Here is a 21,143-nt window from a genome sequence, read left to right as displayed (position 1 = left end):
GTACCAGCACTGAAGAGATAGAGAAAACAAAATCTCAGACGTCGGTCCTAAGCCGCGATCCTAATGTATATGGGCTTGAATATCAGTCTCAACAGTCTAATCCCCCTTCCGTGGGATCAGAAAAATGGCACCACAGCACTCTGGAATCTGGTCGAAGAACTTCCATCCGTTTAAAACACGGATCTCGTTTGTTGCTGGGATTATTTTTTCTATTTTACTCTCACCATTTGGGGGAAAAGAAAGAACCTTGTTTAGTTCCTAAAGTCAGACCTTTCAAAAGCCCCCATTCTTTACTTTCCTCGTTTAGGGACCTCTAAAAAAAAGTCTCACATTAAAACGTTTCATCGACATCATAACTGCAACAGAAAATCAGATTATCGCAATGGCAAGACCACACTATCTCACTTTTGCCTGATTTAGCTTGGATATGAATTTTGCAAATATTGGGCTTATTCCTTCTCCCAAAATTTGTTTGAAAGAAGTGTAAAGGGCTGGTTATGCAGAAAAGTGAACCAAAATAAATCCTGGGGGGGGCGGGGGGGGGGAGGGAACATCCTTTATTCCCTTGTGCTTAAAATAAAGTCATACTCCTTTAAAAATTCCAGCACACATCTAATTTTTTCAAAGGTTTGGCATGTTTTGCTTCCAAGAATTAAGTCAAATCAGGGGATTGGTGGGAAGCTGATACTTTGCATCTGAATTACACTCAGTTTTCCACTTCCCTTTCTTGCTTCTGGTATTTTATTTTCTGTATGTTCCCAGGAGATCCCTGTAACTGTCCTTCGCCATTTCAAAAATAAACCTTGGTTACTTATTTTGTGTACCTGCCCTTATGTGAATTTTTCCTGAGGTCCAAATAATGATGGTGATACCGTAACATCATGATTATCATCAATAACAGCAACAACAATAAAAACGGTAAAAAAAAGAGAGCCATATTCTCATTTTGAAAAAAAAAATGTGTTAAATGTCTGTGTATCCCACCAACCCATCCCCAACTGTCCCCAGAAGAAGGGGGTCGAAAGTAAGGTTTCAAAGCCAAGAAAAAGAAGAGCTGATGAAATCAACAGGTGTTTCAGTTTCTTCCAAAAATTATGGTTTTCACAGTCTTACATGTCTTGAGACTAAAAATGGGACATTCATAGATCCAACTTTTATCTTTCCCTAATAAGAAAAATTTAGGAAGGAGAAGGAGGAATTTACTGTTTTGATTATTTATCTGTATGGGTAAGTTTTGTAAAGTGGCACTGTATAAGAAATAAAAATGTTGATAAGAGATCCTTATGTGAGCCCTCTGAGGAAATGGCTGCTTTCTACAGGGAAATGCAAACCAAATTAAGGCACACTCGCTTCCTTTAACAGAGATCTTTCCAGATAGGAAATATGACCTTTTCGCCCTTTCAGATGTATCCTTGGGCTGACACAATTTGATCCTTTTCCTCCTCTCCATGTGGGACGTTGCTAACACCTTGAAGATTTCTTGGCATGATATGACTCAACAACCCCAGTGTTTGCATTACAACTTTGCTGTTAGCTTGCAATTGCGCATTAACTTCTCAGGGATGGGGAGGACTAAATCTTAATGAACTTAACTGGATTTACCATGTCAAAGATTGCATTGATAGCTTGCAGCCCTTTCCTGAGATTAAGCTCCCTTAAAATACGTGGTGGCTTGCTTTGAAACCATTCATCATGTTTGGTATGTTATTGGTTTTGAACCGCATTCCCAGCACGTTGTGCAGCTCCTACCTTATGTAGGATGGAGAATTTATTCTTTAAGGCTATCTGCTCAGTACTTGTGTCCATTCCCTCTGTTAAAACTAAAGCACACAGCGCCCTCTGTCGATCTTTCCTTTGATTAAAATAGTTCTTACTGCATGCATAAGTTGCAAAATAGACCCAGCCAAACAGCTGAACAGGAAGAAACCGCCATCAAGACCCGCAAAGAAGAGCCCTATGGGACCTTAAAGACAAGCGGGTATGTCTATATATCTACGTGTGGAACATATGTGAAGTCAAAATATTTTGGGGAACAGGAGGTTACTCAGTTTGGTCTAAGCAAAATTAGAGCACACTGTACTAAAATCCATAACTAGGTAATGTTTTCTTAGGATCAACCAATATTTCACAACATTTTTTAGCTTTGAGATTTTTTTCATCCCAGTCTAGTGACTTTTTTTTTTAATGTACCTTAAGAATAGCAAGGGCCGTGGTGGCTCAGGGGCTAAAACGCTGAGCTTGTCAATCAGAAAGGTCGGCAGTTCAGCAGTTCGAATCCCTAGTGCCACCTAACAGGGTGAGCTCCCGTTACTTGTCCCAGCTTCTGCCAACCTAGCAGTTCGAAAGCACGTAAAAAATGCAAGTAGAAAAATAGGGACCACTTTTAGTGGGAAGGTAATAGCGTTCCATGCACCTTTGGCATTCAGTCATGCCGGCCACATGACCATGGAGACGTCTTTGGACAGCACTGGCTCTTCAGCTTTGAAACGGAGATGAGCACCGTCCGCTAGAGTTGGGAACAACTAGCACATATGTGCGAGGGGAACTTTTACCTTTACCTTTTAAGAATAGCAACTTATTCTTCACAATTTAAGCCATAACTACTTTTGATGGATTTTGAAATGCGAGATGTTTCTTAATTTTGAATGAAGCAAGATGTGCTTTAGTTTTAACTTTGGCACAATAAGGCTGCTGAGTGTTTTTAATGGATTCTGCTGCAGAAAAACTAAATAATGCAATCCTCTGATCATAGGCTCACTCTCAAGCTCTGCAAAGGTGAACAAGTCTTATTTCCAAGGCAGCACATGTTCATTTGCAGCTTTATCACATAGTCCTTGGTATATCTATTCAGGTGCAACTCCTTTTTCATTTATTCTATGGTCAGTATGATTTATGGGTAAATAAAAGAGCACAGATGGCCTTCTTCTCTCTAGCTTTTTTCGGGTATGTTGAACCTTCATCATACTTAGGGAGTGGAAGTCCAATATTTCTAGAGAAGATCTCTTGATGATTGGGAAGCTTGAGTACATTTTATATAGTATTGTTCTTGGTATCCCGACACATTACTGAATCAAAGGGACTCAAGCTATCTGAAAGTCTTGTGTCTGCTTAGAAGGAAGACTGTAACCCGAAGAGGTTATAGAAAAAATGCTTTTAAAAGTAAAAACAAAGCCTCTGCCGATCAGGCAAGTCAGCTAGGATCGTCAGAGGCTTTAAAAAAAAGAAAAAGCCTCTGCCAATCAGGCAAGTCAGCTGGGATCGTCAGAGGCTTTAAAAGCATTTTTTTAACAACCTCTTCAGTCGAAGAGGCCCACTCAGTCATATTACCCCACCCCCACCAAGCCACGCCCAAAGAACCGGTAGTAACAAAATTTACCACTGCCGTAACCCCTCCTTCAGGAGAGAAAAACATTAAATCAAATGCTTATGGAAGAATAAAGCTGATAGTGCTTCATGAGTGTTTATATTTCCAGGAGTTGTGAAGGTCTAGCGACTACTCTTGAGCTTTAGTCCTAGACTCTTTAACAGAACATTAAAATGTTTGCTGCATAGGGACTGATGCTTTCCTATTTCATAATAACATTAGGAGTATGTTGTTTTCTTTTCATTTTTTGAGTGCGTGCCACTTGACCAATGTTGAAAGTAGGGAAAAAGGAGATACATTGTGATTGAACAATTCATTTTATCTCAGACCCAGGACTATCATATATCTTCTTTGGTTGAAGAGAGTATAATGGAGGAGAAAAAGAAGTATTGAAAATTCATAGATAATTTTCACACCATGATTCAAAATAGCAGAGTTGGAAGGGACCTTGACGGTCTTCTAACCCAACCCCACACTCAAGTAGGAGAACCTTTATCATTCCAGACAAATCATTGTCCAATCTCTTCTTAAATGCCTCCAGTGATGAAGCACTCACAACTTCTGAAAGCAAGCCCTTCCACTGGTTAATTGTTCTCATTGTCAGAAAATTTCCAGTGTAAGTATGAAAATGAATTAAATAATGTACAGCATGCACCTTTCCTCTGCACCTTTTTCTCCTTTTCTATTTTCCTCTTTTGAAAAGTTATTTTGGATTGGTCTTCCTTGTCCTAGATTACAACTACCACCATGTCTACCTCTCCTAGAATATAAATCTCTAAGGAGAATCTGTTTCTCGGAAGCTGCAGAGCCACCTTGTAGAGGAGATGGGTGACACAAAAATTTAATAAATAATAAATAAATAAATTTGAGTCCGCACAATCAAATGGTTATTCATATCTTTAAACAAATCAATTTTTATTTATTATTTTATTTTTATTATTTATTATTCATATTTCTATGTCGCCCACTCTCCGAGGACTCTGGGCAGCTTACACCAAAGACAGTATACTAAATAGCATATTGCCATCAACAATCTGGGTCCTCATTTTACCCATCTTGGAAGGATGGAAGGCTGAGTCAACCTTGAGCCGGTGAGATTTGATCCGCTGAACTGCTGAACTAGCAGTCAGCTGAAGTAGCTGCAGTACTGCACCCTAACCACTGCATCACCTCAGCTCTTGATTTAATTTGCATATAAATAAAAATGAGGCCTAGAGCAGGTGGCAGAATCTGGTAAATCATGGCCCATTTATAAAAGGTAGGCAGAATTAGACCTGGTTAATATTTGGATGAGAAATCTCTATGAAAGCCCAAAGTTGTAATTTAGATTAGGAGGTAACCCCACCCCCCCGCCAAGAAGTAGGAGTCTGGATAGCTCAACAGACTAAAAGCCTGTTATTAACATTCAGCTGTCTGCAATTATTGCATGTTCGAATCTCGCCAGGCTCAAGGTTGACTCAGCCTTCCATCCTTTCTAAGGTAGGTAAATTGAGGACCCAGTTTGTGGGGGCAATAAGCTGACTTTGTATAAATATACAAAAGTATGAAGGCTATTGCTTAACACATTGTAAGCCGCCCTGAGTCTCCGGAGAAGGGCGGCATATAAATCTAATTAAAAAAAAAAAAGTAACTTTATGTAAACCATTTATGTACCACTCCCCATTAAAGGAAATGTCAAATTGGTTTAATTAGTGTACTGTTAAAGAAAACTATATAGATACATAATTCTATATCAGTGGTGGGTTGCTACTGGTTCGCCCCAATTCGGGCGAACCGGTAACGGCGGTGGCAGGAAGCTCCGCCCACCCACCCAGACATCATCAAATATGCTCTTTTGCATGCGCAGATGGTGTGCGCAAAGCGAGCTTGTGTGCACGAGCAAACTGGTAGCAAAGGTAAGTGAAACCCACTCCTGATTCTATATGTGTCCATGTGACCACCAAAAATTGAATGAATTTGAATGGAAAGTGTCTTTAATTTTTAAAAAATATGAATTTGGTCCATAAAAAACCTTAGCTGAAATTCAATAATGGAAAATACATTTCCTATTCCACAGTCCTCCATGTTAACATCTGTCTTCTCTAAAACCCTCCCTGTAAAGTTAGGAGGCCTCTTCTGAACAATACGAGATGGGTCAAGGAGAATTGCAGGTGGAGAGAATACTCTCACAAATTAGCTTTGAGTCTCAAGATTAGCACATTTAGAAAAATCCACAGAAATAAAGGCTTTCAATCTTCCAATATTGCCTTTGTAACACTGTATTCCAGACTGTTCAGAAAAAGCCACTCCATCCGTCAGAGAGGACTTTCTGGGGTACAAAAAAGAGGCAAAACCTTTTTTTCCATGAAATCACCTTAAGGAAACTGCTGGGAAACTCCCCAATACTGCACTAAGAAATAGCAATGTGCCCACTGACATGGTGCCTACCCAATTTCCTGTCTTCCAACTTTTTCAATTCATTTTTTAAATATTAAAATATTTTTATATTAAAGAAAATGAATGGAAGGTTAGCAATCAAAGCACCAGCCTCAAGCATAACTTGCAATTTGAACAGTACCTCTTGTCCCTATAAACTCTCCCAAAATACTCTTAAAAAATAATATCGTGGATTGCGGGTTGTTGCAGACCTTTTGCTTATCTTTTCGTGACTAGCTATATTGAGCATAAAAGAGTGAAAATGGAGGTACATTCTCGAAACTTCAAAGTTACCTGGTTTGAAATGACTTGGGACCCCTGTGCTATTCCAGCCAATATATCTAAAGCAAGAAATACAATATATCTTTTTTTTGTCTTTGGATGATGCAACCTTTGGTTATAATACAGAAAATTTTATAAGAAGGATGAGGACATATTTTAACCTCCGGTCCCGGTAACTGACCCAGATTGAACCCTAATTAATAGCCACTTCTGGATTGTATCATTTCTCTATGCTAGTCTCCAAACCGAAGCCAAATGTTGCAGAATATAACCTCCTGTTGTCTGGGCATAAGGCATGCTCAAAGGAACCTTTTATGGTTCTCAGAAGTTTGATGTGGGATAGTAGAAGCTTTTTGATTGAGCATAGACTACCTGAAATAGATAGTGACAGCATTTTGCTGTAGCTTCAGCAGGAAAGAGCTTATGTTCTAGATAAACAAAACCAAGCAAACAATTTTATTTGCTGACTTGACCCTGGATATGGTTCAAATCTTTTTGGCAAGCCACTAGCTCTTTAGATAGTGTTTTGTCTTGGACAGTTAAAGCTGAAAACTATTTCTCATCTGCCTCACTCTTAGCTTCTTTCAACTTCTTAATTTCAGTATATCTATTCTCACAAGTTCAACATTATCAGCATGTTTTGAAAGATGAGGATTTATTGCTTGTAACATTCTTGTGCCAGGATCTCAAAAATTCCATCCTGAGCTATATATTAAACTATTCAGATTTACAGAGTGGTAAGATGGACGGCCAAAAAAAAATAACTAACTAACTAATTAATTAATTAATTAAATAACATCAGATGGAATGTTCAGTATTAAAACAACTTTTCTATATAGCTCCAAAGTCCTCACCCACATTCCTCCATGTAACCCCCTGTTTTGAGTTTAGAACTGGAGTTTTCCATACTTAGAAAGCTTTGGAAACTGAAGGGAAGATTGTTTCATGTGTGAACTATTCTAAATGTTTTAGTAGCTTAATTAATTAATGGATTTTGTGACTATTTGACTACAAAAAGATTCTGAGTGGCTTACAATATATATTTTAAAGAGATGTGACCATCTGGACAAAACTACATGAAAAAATGTACAAGGGCTTCAAGGATACTCTAACCCAGTGGTGGAATTCAATTTTTTTTGCTACCAGTTCTGTGGGCATGGCTTGGTGGGCATGGTGTGGCTTGGTGGGCGTGGCTTGGTGGGCGTGGCAGGGGAAGGATACTGCAAAAAGTCCATTCCCACCCCACTCCAGGGGAAAGGATATTGCAAAATCTCCATTCTCTCCCCGCTCCTGGAGGGGTGGTATTTGCCGGTTCTCTGAACTACTCAAAATTTCCGCTACTGGTTCTCCAGAACCTGTCAGAACCTGCTGGATTTCACCCTTGTATTAAAGGCTATTTATCATTGCAAAACAGCTTGGGAAGGATTCGATGGGTGGACAAAAATGCCAAATCCAAACTAAACATCAAGCTGACTGTCCAACCATCCAATTTGATTAAATCCATCAATCACATGATATGCAGGATCTCATTTTGATCAATTTTCCATTAATAATACTATTTGCATAGTAATGGGGTGCTATTCAATGACTAATGGCTGATATATTGATTGATTCAATCAAATCTTTCACAGAACATTTTAAAAGAAATTTGACGTCACAGTTTGTGTCATGGTGGCACAGTGGTTAGAACTCTGCCCAGAGCTAGGAGTTCAATGCTGACTGACTCAAGATTGTCTTCCATTCTTCTGAGGCTGGTAAAATAAGGATCCAGATTTTTGGGGACAATATGTTGACATTTGTAAACCACTCAGAGAGAGCTGTAAAGCACTATGGGGTGGTATATACAGTAAGTCTAAGTGCTATTGCTATAATTAATTGAGTATATTGACATACATTATGAAGAATCATAAAGGAAACTCTTTTTGACAAACAAAGAAGGGGAAGTGGTCCTATCTGAGACACATCCTCAATTCTTCATGGCTTGCTCCTGATTATGAGTTTGTGTTTCAATAGGAACATTTATTACTGAGCCCTGATGAAACCTCTAATACCTTCAGTAATGGTTGGCAAAGTGATGATGCCCAATACATGGAACCAAATCATACAAATGATGGTGTCAGCATTTGCCAATTTCACATTTGGGAAAATGGAAGTTTGATGGGTTGTCAGTATTGAGAGAGAAAGAGAGAGAGAAAGAGGGAGGGAGAGAGTGAGTGAGATTGAGAGAGTGAGAGAGAGAGAGAGAGAGAGAGAGAGAGAGAGAGAGGGAGGGAGTTAAGTCTATTTTGGAACATGCATTATGTGTTTTGTCTATTTGAACCATTTCTTAAACTAGCAGGAAACCATTTTCAACAATAAAAAGCAGAAAAGCCTTTGAGAGCCATTAAAAAAAAAACCTCCCATGTAGGGTTTCATGCTACCCTGGGGCTATGCATTGTCTTCCTCTTTACTTTTGGCCTGAGAATTGCTTGGGGCTTCTGTCTCCTGAACTAAACTAGGTCAAGTTTCTAGAGAAAAAGAGTCTCTTAAATTCACAGACACATCAACCATTGAATCATAGCCATGAAGCAAATTCCTGCCTCCCAAAACCATCTTAAAGATTTATGACAGTCCGTGAAAGACTTGGGGTGTGTAAAGCTATGAATGGATTAAACTAATAATATCGCTTATATATTTTTCAATGGAGATAACTTTGTTTTAGAACACAATGAGTAATAGAACATAGCAGAATCAGGACTACTTACACCAAATGCAGCAATAAATATCGCCAAGGTGCCCAGTGTTGCTGAAAAGTGTGCATTAGATAGCTATATCACTAAAGGGGAATAGAAAAGAAAAGTAATATATCTACCTTAGAATGAAACAAAAAAACCCACCCTTACTTATCATGATGAAGTCTGAAGAGTCTGAATACAGTAGTTCTGTGAGACTTTTTTTTCATTTATAGCCATAGCTTTTACTAATTTAAATAATAAACATCAGCTGCCTGCAATTACTGCAAGTTCAAATCCCACCAGGCTCAAGGTTGACTCAGCCTTCCATCCTTTCAAAGGTAGGTGAAATGAGGACCCAGATTGTGGGGGCAATAAGCTGACTTTGTATAAATATACAAAAGTATGAAGGCTATTGCTTAACGCATTGTAAGCCGCCCTGAGTCTCCAGAGAAGGGCGGCATATAAATTAAAGCTAAATAAATAAATAAGAATAGGAATAGGAATAAAGGTCAACAATGAATAGTTTAACCAGCTATGCTTTGCTGATGACATTTTCCTTTTCTCCAACAATGCTGAAAGCCTTCAAAGTTAAGCAACAGAATTAAATGACAGCAGCAAGTTTCAGGATCGAAAACGAACCTGCAGAAACACAAATAATATTTAGTAATTGCTAAATTGAACGATTTGAATATAACGATTGAAAATTATGAAGGGGGGAATGTCAGCCACTACATCTACCTTGGTCACGGAGGATGATATCACATAAGAAATGTTAAAGTAAACTAAAGAGACCATTTGGATTATTTTTTATTATATTCCAAAGTTTCATGCCAACCTCTTAAAAAAGAAGTTGTTTAATCAGAGTCTATTACCTGTGTTGACATATTATTGCAAACCTGCAATAATGCAAAGTAAGTAAAAAGTTGAAAGACATGAAAAGGACATGGGATGGCAAATGCGTAACATAATAAAACCTGACAGGAAAATAAACAGAAGATCTGTCAACAGGAATATCTGATATAAAGAAGTGGATAATCTCACAGAAATAAAAATATTATATGATGAACAGATCCGTGTTGGACAAGTACAGTCCTCCACTAGATACTAACTGATCTTCAGACACAAAGAAAATGCCCAAAGAAACACTGGCAGATGATGTAACTCAGTTCAAAGGTGTTAACTGAAACTTATCTGCAATGTGTTAACATGATAGAAGGCCATTGAAGAGGTCTTCATCCTACAATGGGTTGACAATGGGTTGATTTGGGGCTGCTGTTGATTATAATGTCTATTACTAAAATGTAAATGTATGAGTCTAAAGGGAAAACATTTCTTTGCATGATACTGAAATATTTCTTTAATTGATAAAACAATTGAAACCATTCAGACAAAAGAATTATATCTCACTTAGTTACCTGGGCATCAAGAAAACATCCATCTTTCTCTTGTCCATGTGCACAGGGCCAGTTTATTTTCAGGATTCCCTGCCACGCCAGATTGGATAGAAGAAGCATGCTCCATATCGTCCAGGTTGCTACCCATTTAACCTTCCCAAAAAGGTGAAAAGCTGGAGAAAGAGTGATGCAGGAGTTGGAAGAGAAAGTCTTGGAGTTTGGGAATTTGGTCAAGGGTAAGGTCCAGAGTTCCAAGTTCAGTCCACCCAGCTCAGTGAGTCCACAAGACAGAGTCCAGGCACAAGACAAATGTCAGTCCTTGGGGCAAAGACAAGATACAAAGCAAGAGACAGTTCAACAGGCAATGCAAAGCAAAAGGCCAAAAGCAGTCCACAAGACAAGGGCAAGCAGTTCTCAAAGCTAGTCAAAGCAAAAGGCGAAAAGCAGTCTTCAAAACAAGACAAGCCAAAAAGCAAAAGGCAGGAGTCAAACCTGGGGGAAGTGTAAGCCAACACAAACAATTGTTCATGGCAAAGACTAACTTCCCACGACTTCTCCTTAAGTCACTCCATTCCAGGTGCTCCTTGTGAAGTGGGGTAGGGGGACCTTTTCCTGAGTAGGCTTCTCTGAGCTTACCTATGTTCTGCTCTCCGTGTCCTTGGATTGAGTGGAGGAGGCAGCTGTTCCTCATCAGCAGGGATCTGCTGCCTATCAGCCCCACTGCCTGTCAGCAGCCAATCCCCTCCCCCCCCCAGTGTCTGTGAGGGCAGGCAGCTCTCTACCTGGTCAGCCACCTCCCCCAGTGCCTGAAAGGCCCAGGGCAGTATCATCCTCAGCCCCTGGTCTCTACAAACATGCCAAGGGAGATGTGCTATCTCCATCAGATGGTCCCAGTTCCAACTCCTCCTCCTCCAAACCGGGCTCCGATGGGGCCATGATGCACATGTCATTTTGTCACTCCTTTGGCATTCTTTCTTTAATGATTCTATTCCACTATTTCTTCAATATTAGTGTAACTCTTGTTCCATGGCTAGTTATCCTGTGGTGAGTTGGACACAACAGGTTGGTTACAGCAAGTTGGCTGTGGTGAGTTGGTCATGGGGTCTTGGCTTCGGTGCGTTGTCGTAGACTCTTTGCAGAAATACTCCTTTGCAACATTTTATGGTTGTTCTTAATATTAGATGAAGACACATTCTTATAAAGTGAGCTCATCTTTTTAAACAACTTATGTATTTACAATCTGGATTTCTCAGTTTATGATGTATGCTTTAAAGCACTTTTTTTTTTCATTCATTCAATCGTATCTGATTCTCAAAAACTGTCTGAACAAATCTCAGTAGGACACAGCAGAGAGAAGTTCCTTGAAGTTGGGTTCCAGCATGAGTCCAAAAGCTCAGAAGACAAACCTCTGGTCCTAAGACTGAAACAGACTAGATCTCTACAGTTTCCTGGGCAAGGTTTTTCAGAAGTAGTTTGCCATTGTCTCCTTCCTAGGGCTGAGAGAAAATGACTGGCCCAAGATCACCTAGCTGGCTTTGTGCCTGAGGCAGGATGAACTCCCACTTTCCAGCCTAATGTCTTAACCACTGCACCAACTGGCTCTCTTATAGATACACAATAAAATGAATGCAAAAATAAATAAATAAAACTTGCTCTTATATATACACATACTGCAAAGTATCTTCTACTATGTAAAGCTAAACAATTTGGCCTCTATTAATTTTGTTGCCATTTTATCTAGTGCATAATTTGAAATTATCTCCAACTTTGTTCACATAAACATAATTTCTGTTTGCTTATTTTCTTCCTCTACCAAGGAACCAATATCTTCCTTCTGAGGGTTGGAAGAAAGGTTCTAGTAACATTTGGAATTTTAAAATATTTTAAAAAAAAAGAAGGAGCACTAACTTTTTGCTTTTAAATCTCCACCAGCAGTCAAAGGTCTAGTCTAGAAAAATAATAACTCCCAACAACCATACGTGAAAGTTAACAACTTTCTCTCATCATAACAATGCAATCAAAGGTGGACTCCATGGTTTGAACACCAATTTGTCTTTCCCCCAGTTTTTCCTTTATTATTGAGCTTGATAAAAAGCTTTGCAGAATTTGAAAGTTTAATTATTAATCTAATGATTAGTTTATCTTGGAATCTGGGGAGTGAGTATGACCAATGCAATGATCACTTTCTATTTTAGCAATCATTCTTATTATAGGTAGTTGTTGACTTACAACCACAATTGAGCCCAACGGATCTGTTGCTAACTGAAACATAAGTGATTTTTCATTTATGTTTTATGCCCTTTCTTGCCACAGTTGTTAAATGAATCACTGTAGTTGTTAAATTAGTCAAACTGTTGTTAAATGAATCTGGCTTCCCCCATTGACTTTGTTTGTCAGAAGGTCGTAAAATGGGATAACGTGACCCCGGGCACTGCAACGGTCATAAATATGAGTCAATTGCCAAGCATTTGAATTTTGATCACTTGAGTTGTAAGTATGAAAACTGGTCATAAGTCATTTTTTCAGTGCTTTGTAACTTTGAACAGTCACTAAACGAACTGTTGTAAGTCGAGGACTACCTGTATTGTAACTTGTTTGAATTTTTCAAAATTATTACAGAAAGCATCCTTTTTCTCATCTTGATAACTATTGTTGTATCTTTATAACAGAGCATCTGATTTCCACTTGGAAGAATTTAGTTCTTTGATGCTAATTCAGAAGCCAATAATACTTTTAAGCTTCTCAGTGAATAATTTTTGTTCCTTCAAACACAGATACCTGCCGCTGGATATCGTTTGTTCCACTAAAATCCATTATATTCTAAAATACAGCAGTTGCAATCAAGGACCATTCCATTATGGCACTATGAAATGCATACTATTGTATACATTTCTGTGAAATTGTTCATTTTTTAATAGGAAAAGCAGTTCCATGCCACAACCGCTACATGGGGAAAAAATAAAAAGGTAACAAAAATTATTTTTTTAAAAAATAAGTTACATCTTCATTGAAAAATCTATTAGATAGGGCTTAAATAGATGGTGCTATCCAGATGTACAACACCCAGTATTTATAACCTGGGAACTATGGAACCTGGTAGCTGTAGTTCAGACTTTTGAGGGGGGAAACTGCTTTATGATTTATCATAATTAGAGTTAATTTAAGGATCGTACAATTACGGTGCTTGTTGTATTTAAAGAAACTTCATTATCAACTGATTGAGCCTGGGTGGTCCAGATCTCAGCTTCATATCCATTAATATTATTCTAGCCTTCATAAAAAAATATTTGTTGCTTAATTAGTGTTATTACAACTGCACATACCATTGGATTTGGACAATTATTTTATTACTCTTCCAATTCAGAATTAATTGGCTAGTGTTCATATGGATCAATTGTGTAAATTTAATGTTTGGGGTAGTTCCTTATTGTGATTTAGAATGATTGTTTTTCTGCACTCTGCAGGGATTCCTGTCTGAAATCTCTCTAAGATTATCATTTAGCTAGCCAAATGATATCATTTAGCTATCATAAGCTTAAAAGCTTGAAAGAATAGCTAATAATTCTGTGGATTAGTTATGTGATTAAAAAAAATTACGTTTATGCAGAAACCGTCCATTCTCGCTATCCCTTAGTCTACATAGCCATGTTTGCTAAATAAATAAATGAAGCAAACCAGGGGTAGGTTATACTTACCTTTACTACTGGTTCGCAATGGGAGCAAGAGAAGGGGAGAGGACAGGACAGGGAAGGCTTCTGTGGGGCAAGGCTGAGGGAGAGAAGGGGATAGGATAGGGGAGGCTTCTGTGGGGATAGAATTCTATAATTCTTCTGTAATAGAATTAAAATGATCATATCCTACTGGAAACCCCAACATATATTTTAGATCTTGTTTAAAATACAAATTTACAACTTTTAAATATTTTTATTTGAAAATGAAAAAGAGAAACTTTAAAATGTGAAAGTGGATATTACAATTCCAAAGTCGCCATTGATTCTATGCTAGAAAATTAGACAATCTTTACCAACAAGCAAGCACAGTCATGCTTCATTTTTGAAGTGTTCTGAAGTGCTTAAGTTTCAAAATATCAAATGTTACTGTATCTTTTTGCTTTCCTCTGAAACCAAATAAGGTTGCCCTTTTAGAATCTTTCTAAGGAAATATTGTATTTTGCCTTTTTTACATTAATGCCTGAAGTGGGTTTTTTTTCCCTCCTCTAAAAGGTATAATCCATACTGAACCAGTTGTTTAGAACAGGCCTAGACAAATATAGATTATCCACATGTAAACCAATAAGGAGAAAATAGAAGCAATATGTGTAGTGTACAGTAGCTAAATTGTCTACAGTTTTAAGAGTTCTTTTATAATAACTGATTTCAATGCAGTTATGGTCTATTGAGTCAATGGTTTTTTAAAAAGGTTCTTAGATTTGATTTTTATCTCAGACTTTAGTAATGCCCCAGGAACTGTTACATTTTACTTTAAAATACCTTGAAGTTGTATTATAAGGATTTGGGTTAACAACACTAAAGTATAGTATATTTGTGTACATATAACTGTGTGCATCGGTATTTGTAATAAGATGGTCCAACTAACATTCTTTATATGCAGTACAATGACACAAACCAGTGACACAAAGTAAACCAAATGACTACTTACAGTAATATTTATTCATTCTATTGTTGGTGCACCGATCTTGACTAAAAAAATTACAAGCAAGGTTATGAAGGAACATCTACTGCATAATAAAGAAGCAAATAAAAGTTTTGGTTTTCAGTACCATGGACAGTAGCCCGTTCATTCTATAAAGCTTAGCGAGAGCACTTCTTCCTACTTAATGGAAGATAGCCCATACCTATTAAAAAATAAATAAATAATAAAAGAAAAGACCAAAACCTAATACGGATTTTATACTGTATTCTGCTTTCCTGTTTACAAAAGATATTAAGGACTTTCCCCAAAAAAGAAATAGTCTTTTTTTAAAAAAAAAAATCTCCAGAATAGGAGAAAGTAATGTTATGTATGTTTATCGCCTTACGTTACTTACAAAATAATAAAGGAATAAAATAAAATATAAATAAATAAAAGAATAGAATGGCACGCAAAAGAAACAGGATTTTAGCTGTTCAGTATTTTGTTATTATTGGCGCTTGACTGATGCTTTCTGTACAAAATCTGACATGTTATGAGCATTAGGATCAAGTCTGCTCTGTGTTTCTATGTATGAGAGTATTAAATTGTGTGGGACTTTTTTCACTTGAGGGCAAAACCTACAGAAATACAACTATGTCTTGTATTATAAATCTACCCAGGAATATAATTAGGTTTTGCAGATTTGCAGGAGATAAGTTTGCAGACTTCAAACAAGATGTTTAAGTCGATCGTCTTCAGAAATCCCTCCCTCCTCAAAGTTCAAGAGAATTACAACTCTGCTTTCATATCTGTGAATTTGATCAGATGGCATGGAAATTATTTCCTGACCCAAATAATTGCTTCACTTCCCCTTTGGTCTTTCTTTCAGTCTTCTGAGTATATCAGAACTGATACAGTATATGACGTATCGAGGAAATGGAAAATGCATTGGCAATATCAATTGTTTCATAAATACTGTCAGGTAAGATATGCTGTTTTATTTCCTTTTTAAAACCTTATTATTGAAAAACCAATAACTTGCTATTTATTTTTTTTTCAGCATCCTGACTAGATATACTGCAGGCAATAAACCTAACAAAAAAGTAGAGCATTCTTCTCCTTCGGCTACCAGGCATAGCATATATCTTTAGAAGAATACTACCATTCATCTACTGTATATAATGTATGTAAGTGTGTGTACGTATATACACATATACGTATTTGCGATAGTGGTGAATATCTGTAGCTCGGGTGTAGGATGAGGGTGAAGGTTCATTCTCTGAGGTTGAGGGTTGGTTTCCAAACGTTTCATTACCAGGCGAGGTAACATCTTCAGCAGATATTACAGGATGTCATGTAGGGTTCTTCTGCTTATAAAGAATTTGTGTGGTCAATAGGTCTTGTTATGGGGACATCACATCAGGTAAGGGTGATCCATCACCTCAGCTGAGGTGACCCTCACCTGACCTGACCTCCCCATCACAAGACCTACTGACCACACAAAGCCCTTATAAGCAGAACAACACTGACACTGAAATCCCCTAAACTCACTGAAGATGTTACCTAGCTTGGTAATGAAACATTCAGAAATTAACCCACAAGATGAAGGAACAAACCTACACCCACATGTACGTATAGCAGATGCATATTCATAGATGCACATCCTCAATAGCAATATAAGGATTTTGACTACTGGATTAGGCTGTCCAATAGCAAGACTAAAAGAATACTGGAAGAGGTCATTTGTCTTTATAATTCCCTTATGAGGAACTACCTCACCTAAATGAAACCAAAGTAAAGCCAAAAATACGCAGTATCCCTGAAGTAAACTAATAGTGTGACAGAATTCTTTCTTAATGGCAACAGCAACCATTTTATCAAGCAAATAGGAAATCCAGCTAGAGTCTAATATTTTATGTTTGAGAACTAGGGAGATTAACATAGCATCAAATAAATGTATGAAATTATTACTATGGTTGGCTTTACAGTCAGCCAGATGTTTAAACTGGATTTGGCATTTTTATCCACCTTGACAATCCTCCCCAAGAAACTGGGATAGGAAGATGTTGTTAGTGTTAGAGGTGTCATAGCAGGATTTAAGCTGTTCCAAATAAAGCTGCCTTTTGCAATTGACTGGTAGGAATTTAGTCAATGCTGATGGCACGCAAGTGGTGCTCCCGATGTTTTGGAATGGCATTTAAGGTGCTTATTATTATTGATACTATTTTTGCATTCTTTTGCCACAGTTGTCTACTTCTATTGTGATTTTTCCAGTTCTTTCTCTTTTGTTCTGTTGTCTCCAAGAAGTGCAATGTCCACTATTGAGGCTTGTTTTCTATTTTGAAAATGCTTAAATGTGGATATAAAAATGTGGATATAAATAATCAGGAGATTAAACTAGATGGCCTAAGTAAACCCTCACAATTCTATGATTTCATGTTTTTGCTAGGCAATTAAACCTTGCTTTTTATTTTCATCTAGTTCTCAACTGTTTAATTTTTGGCTTCAAGTGCTTTTCTCAGGGGCATTTATATTTGAATATCTAAACAATCCAGTGTGCTTTATGGAAGTTGCACAAATTGTACAGAAATAATTTATAATTTAAAAAACAAAACAAAATAATCGCTACAGTACCTTGCAAGCTAGCAATGTTTGGGATTTTACTAAATTTCTGGAGAATAATGATGCCATATGTTTAAAACCTGTGATATTAATCGTTGCTTCTTTCCATGACTAATCTTTTCCCCCCATATGTAGAACCTTCTTTGCTTACAGTACCAATTTGCCCTTTATCGTTGCACAGAGGCCACTATTTCAATTTGCTCCGTTACATTTTCCAGGGCAGCAGATTGTTATGTCACTTGGCACGATTATGAGTCTGTATATGTCAAAGGCTTACGAGTTAGTCTATGTGACAATTACTACCAAAATAAGCACAGGTGGGCTATGGACAGTAAAATGGCTTATGCAAATAGAATTATTCTCAATAATGATCAACATCAGGAGAAAAGATACTACATTGAAGCTGAGCTTCATTTTAAAAATGTTGTCTGACTATTAGAGATCTTCTCAATCCTAATTTCCCCTTTTTAAGCCTTGTCATTTATACAGCCTATTAACCTTTAACTTTTATGACTATCTGAACATGAAATACTGCCAGCATTTAAGCCTGAAAATACTAGAGCCACGACTTCTTGCTTAGCAAAGGAAGTGACACACGTTCCTTTAAATCAGTCATTTTTAATATTAGTCATTCTCACAGACATAGAGATGCATACGAAGTAACCAGATATCTGAATAAACAAAAGGTCTATTTATATTTGATAACATGATGGTCAGCTAAACAGAGAGCTACTGTTAATTTGTAAAACTCTTTATTGGAGTTTATATCTAGTAATGCAGAGCTTCTGTTTTGACCGACCAAGAAAATTGATAGAATTATCATTTTGCAACTCCAGAGAAGAGAGAGTCAGTCATTTTGGCTTAAAAAAAAATCCAATAAAAAAACATGGGGTTTCATTTATGACTTTTGGTCTAATTGATAGCCTTATTTTCATATTCATTATACATAAAGGTAGCTACTTTCTTCCAGATATCAGTATCAGTAGTTTCACTATTGAGTTAATCCACTGTTTAAAACCAATTTAAAAAACCACTAGCATTTACAGATTGAATGGATGAACTATGGTATGCAATTGCTATAGCAGCATTTTATAGCAATTGCTATACAAGCAATGGCAAGGGATGCAGTGGCTCAGTGGCTAAGATGCTTTTACAAAATGTGAAGAAGTTTTTCTTCCAATTTCTTAAGATTTTTTTTTTCTAAATAATAGTTTTTTATTATTTGATATTGAGCTGGTAAGATAATTAAATAGGAATGATAGAGATGGGTTGAAAGAAGCTGGACAGTCACTAGATCACAGCAACAGAAAACCTTAACTCTGTAAGGTTTCTTAGATGAGAAGTGAAACGTCTTCAAAGAAAAACCAGAAAGTCCAATTGCCTCTTGAAAAAGCACCTTTGGGACAGCCATGACCTGGATGACTGGGAGTCTCCATAGAGAACTCTCCAGAGATTCCTCCCTCTTCTATTGATAAAGTCAAGTGGCAGTCGAAGTTAGATTCATGATTCCAAACAATGCATTTATTAATTTGGAAGAATGTTTAAGATCTCACTGCTAACAATGAGACAACAGTGATTTTATCATCAATTTAATCCCTTTTGCCTCCTGCTGAATCCTGGTGCAAAATTATTTCATTTTCACAGCAGAGAAAGAAACAGTCCAGAGACACCAGAGATTAAACATAATAAAAGAGCCAGGCATACAAGACACATATACTGTTCCAACAACTGATCCTTTTTTTTAACTTAAATCTCCTGAAAATCCACAATTCTCCAATAACCCTGTTATTAACACAGCTGCCTGCAATTACTGCTGGTTCGAATCTCTCCAAGGCTCAAGGTTGACTCAGCCTTCCATCCTTTCTAAGGTAGGTGAAATGAGGACCCAGTTTGTGGGGGCAATAAGCTGACTTTGTATAAAATATACAAAAGAATGAAGGCTATTGCTTAACGCATTGTAAGCCGCCCTGAGTCTCCGGAGAAGGGCGGCATATAAATCAATTTAAAAAAAAAAAAAACCAGGTCTAATTGCAGAGAAATCTCTCTTATGAATAAACTCTTGTTAATGAGGTCTCACTCATGAGAAGGTCTATGTCTCAGCTGAGCACTTCACCACTGACTTTTCACCTGACGTTTTGGGATCTGGGTAATATTTCATCTTCTTCTAGTGCAAAAGACCAGTCTTTGGTTACACAAATATCCGATGCCGGTGCCAAGTTATTTTTCAATGCTCAAAATCAGATCCAGATTGTGGGGAGGACTTTGATCCATCCTTCAATAAAATTGTTTCCAGAGAAAAATGATACATATGAACACAACGCTTTCCAAATTTTGTGAAGGATTTCTGACATAATTCAAGAATCCAGAGAGAAGAAGTGATAGATTCAATAGCCAAATGGTATGTATCACCCCATCCAAAAAAACGTAAGCATCTTGTAAAACTAGACTCCTGTGCAATGAAATTTGTACAACCAACCCAGATTGGATCTTGCAAAATTTATACATTTTGTCCACATCACACAAGCTATATTTTGTTTAATGATGTTCTATTGAATAATGAAGAGCTGGTTTAATTCTTAGACCATGTTAAGGTGAAACCAAAGGCATCTCATGATTTCATATAAACTCAGTCATGGACTGGATCTTGTTTTCTCTTTCTACACGGGACAAAGTTCTAAAGAAGAAAGAAGGGTACAGTCTTCAACTGTACGTTTCTTCATTTAGCTCTTTGTTTTAGTGCCATTCCTTTTTTAATATTTACCTAAAGTCCTCATCTTTCCAGCCTCTATTTTATGGTTAGTATAAGGCCAGCCTGAAAGATAATATATTGCAACTGTTATATTATTTATTTCAAAGTCAAGTTATTGATTATTGCCCACTGAAAGTGACAAATGGCATCTGAGAAAGGCACGGTCAGCGAGTTCCATTAAAAAAATGATAGTATTGCTCATGGATTGTTAAAAGATTCAGTTTAGGTACTTTATAGGTTTATATCCATCACAATTTAATGACCAAATGATGAAAAATATGAGTTGTGAGCAATTCCTTTCTGTTCCAGTTTAATGTTCAAGCAGTTAGCAAAATAACACAGTTTTGGTGTGAAAGCTTTATACACCCAGACCTGATAATACATAATAGAGTAATTATCTTTGGGGTTCCTTTTTTTCTTTCTCTCTCAAACCTTAAAGAAACATTAAAGAACAGGCTACAATTTTTTTTGGGGGGGGAGATTAAATAGAATTTGGTCAAACCAGAGGTTTCCCTGTATAAGATCTACTTTTCCTAAAACTGCCTTCAACAACAATGACCTTTAAAAATGGGTGGTAGCTGTGTCCATAACACACGTATATCTCTGATGCAAAAATAAACCTGGCTGTTCCTACTTGTAAAATGCGACTAATGCAAGCCTTTTGCTAATGCTTATATCTTAAAGATAGCACAAGAACCTGCATCGTACTAGAAAGTTAATATATAATGCACTATGCATTATGAAAGCCTTAGTAAGACCACACACCTGGAATACTGCATCCAGTTTTGGTCACCACGCTATAAAAAAGATGTTTAGACCAGGGGCGGGTTTCAAAACCCAACGCTACGGGTTCGCTGGTAGGCGCTCAATCCTCATGGGCACCGATCCAGGAGAACCGGTAGAAACCTACCACTGGTTTAGACTCTAGAAAAAGTGCAGAGAAGAACAACCGAGATGATTAGGGGACTGGA

Source organism: Pituophis catenifer, unplaced genomic scaffold, assembly GCF_029215685.1.
Source record: "Pituophis catenifer annectens isolate HBS135680 unplaced genomic scaffold, rPitCat1.0.hap2 SCAF_6, whole genome shotgun sequence".
Taxonomy (NCBI): domain Eukaryota; kingdom Metazoa; phylum Chordata; class Lepidosauria; order Squamata; family Colubridae; genus Pituophis; species Pituophis catenifer.
The sequence above is the reverse complement of the archived record's forward strand: the minus strand, read 5'-3'. Positions refer to the sequence as shown.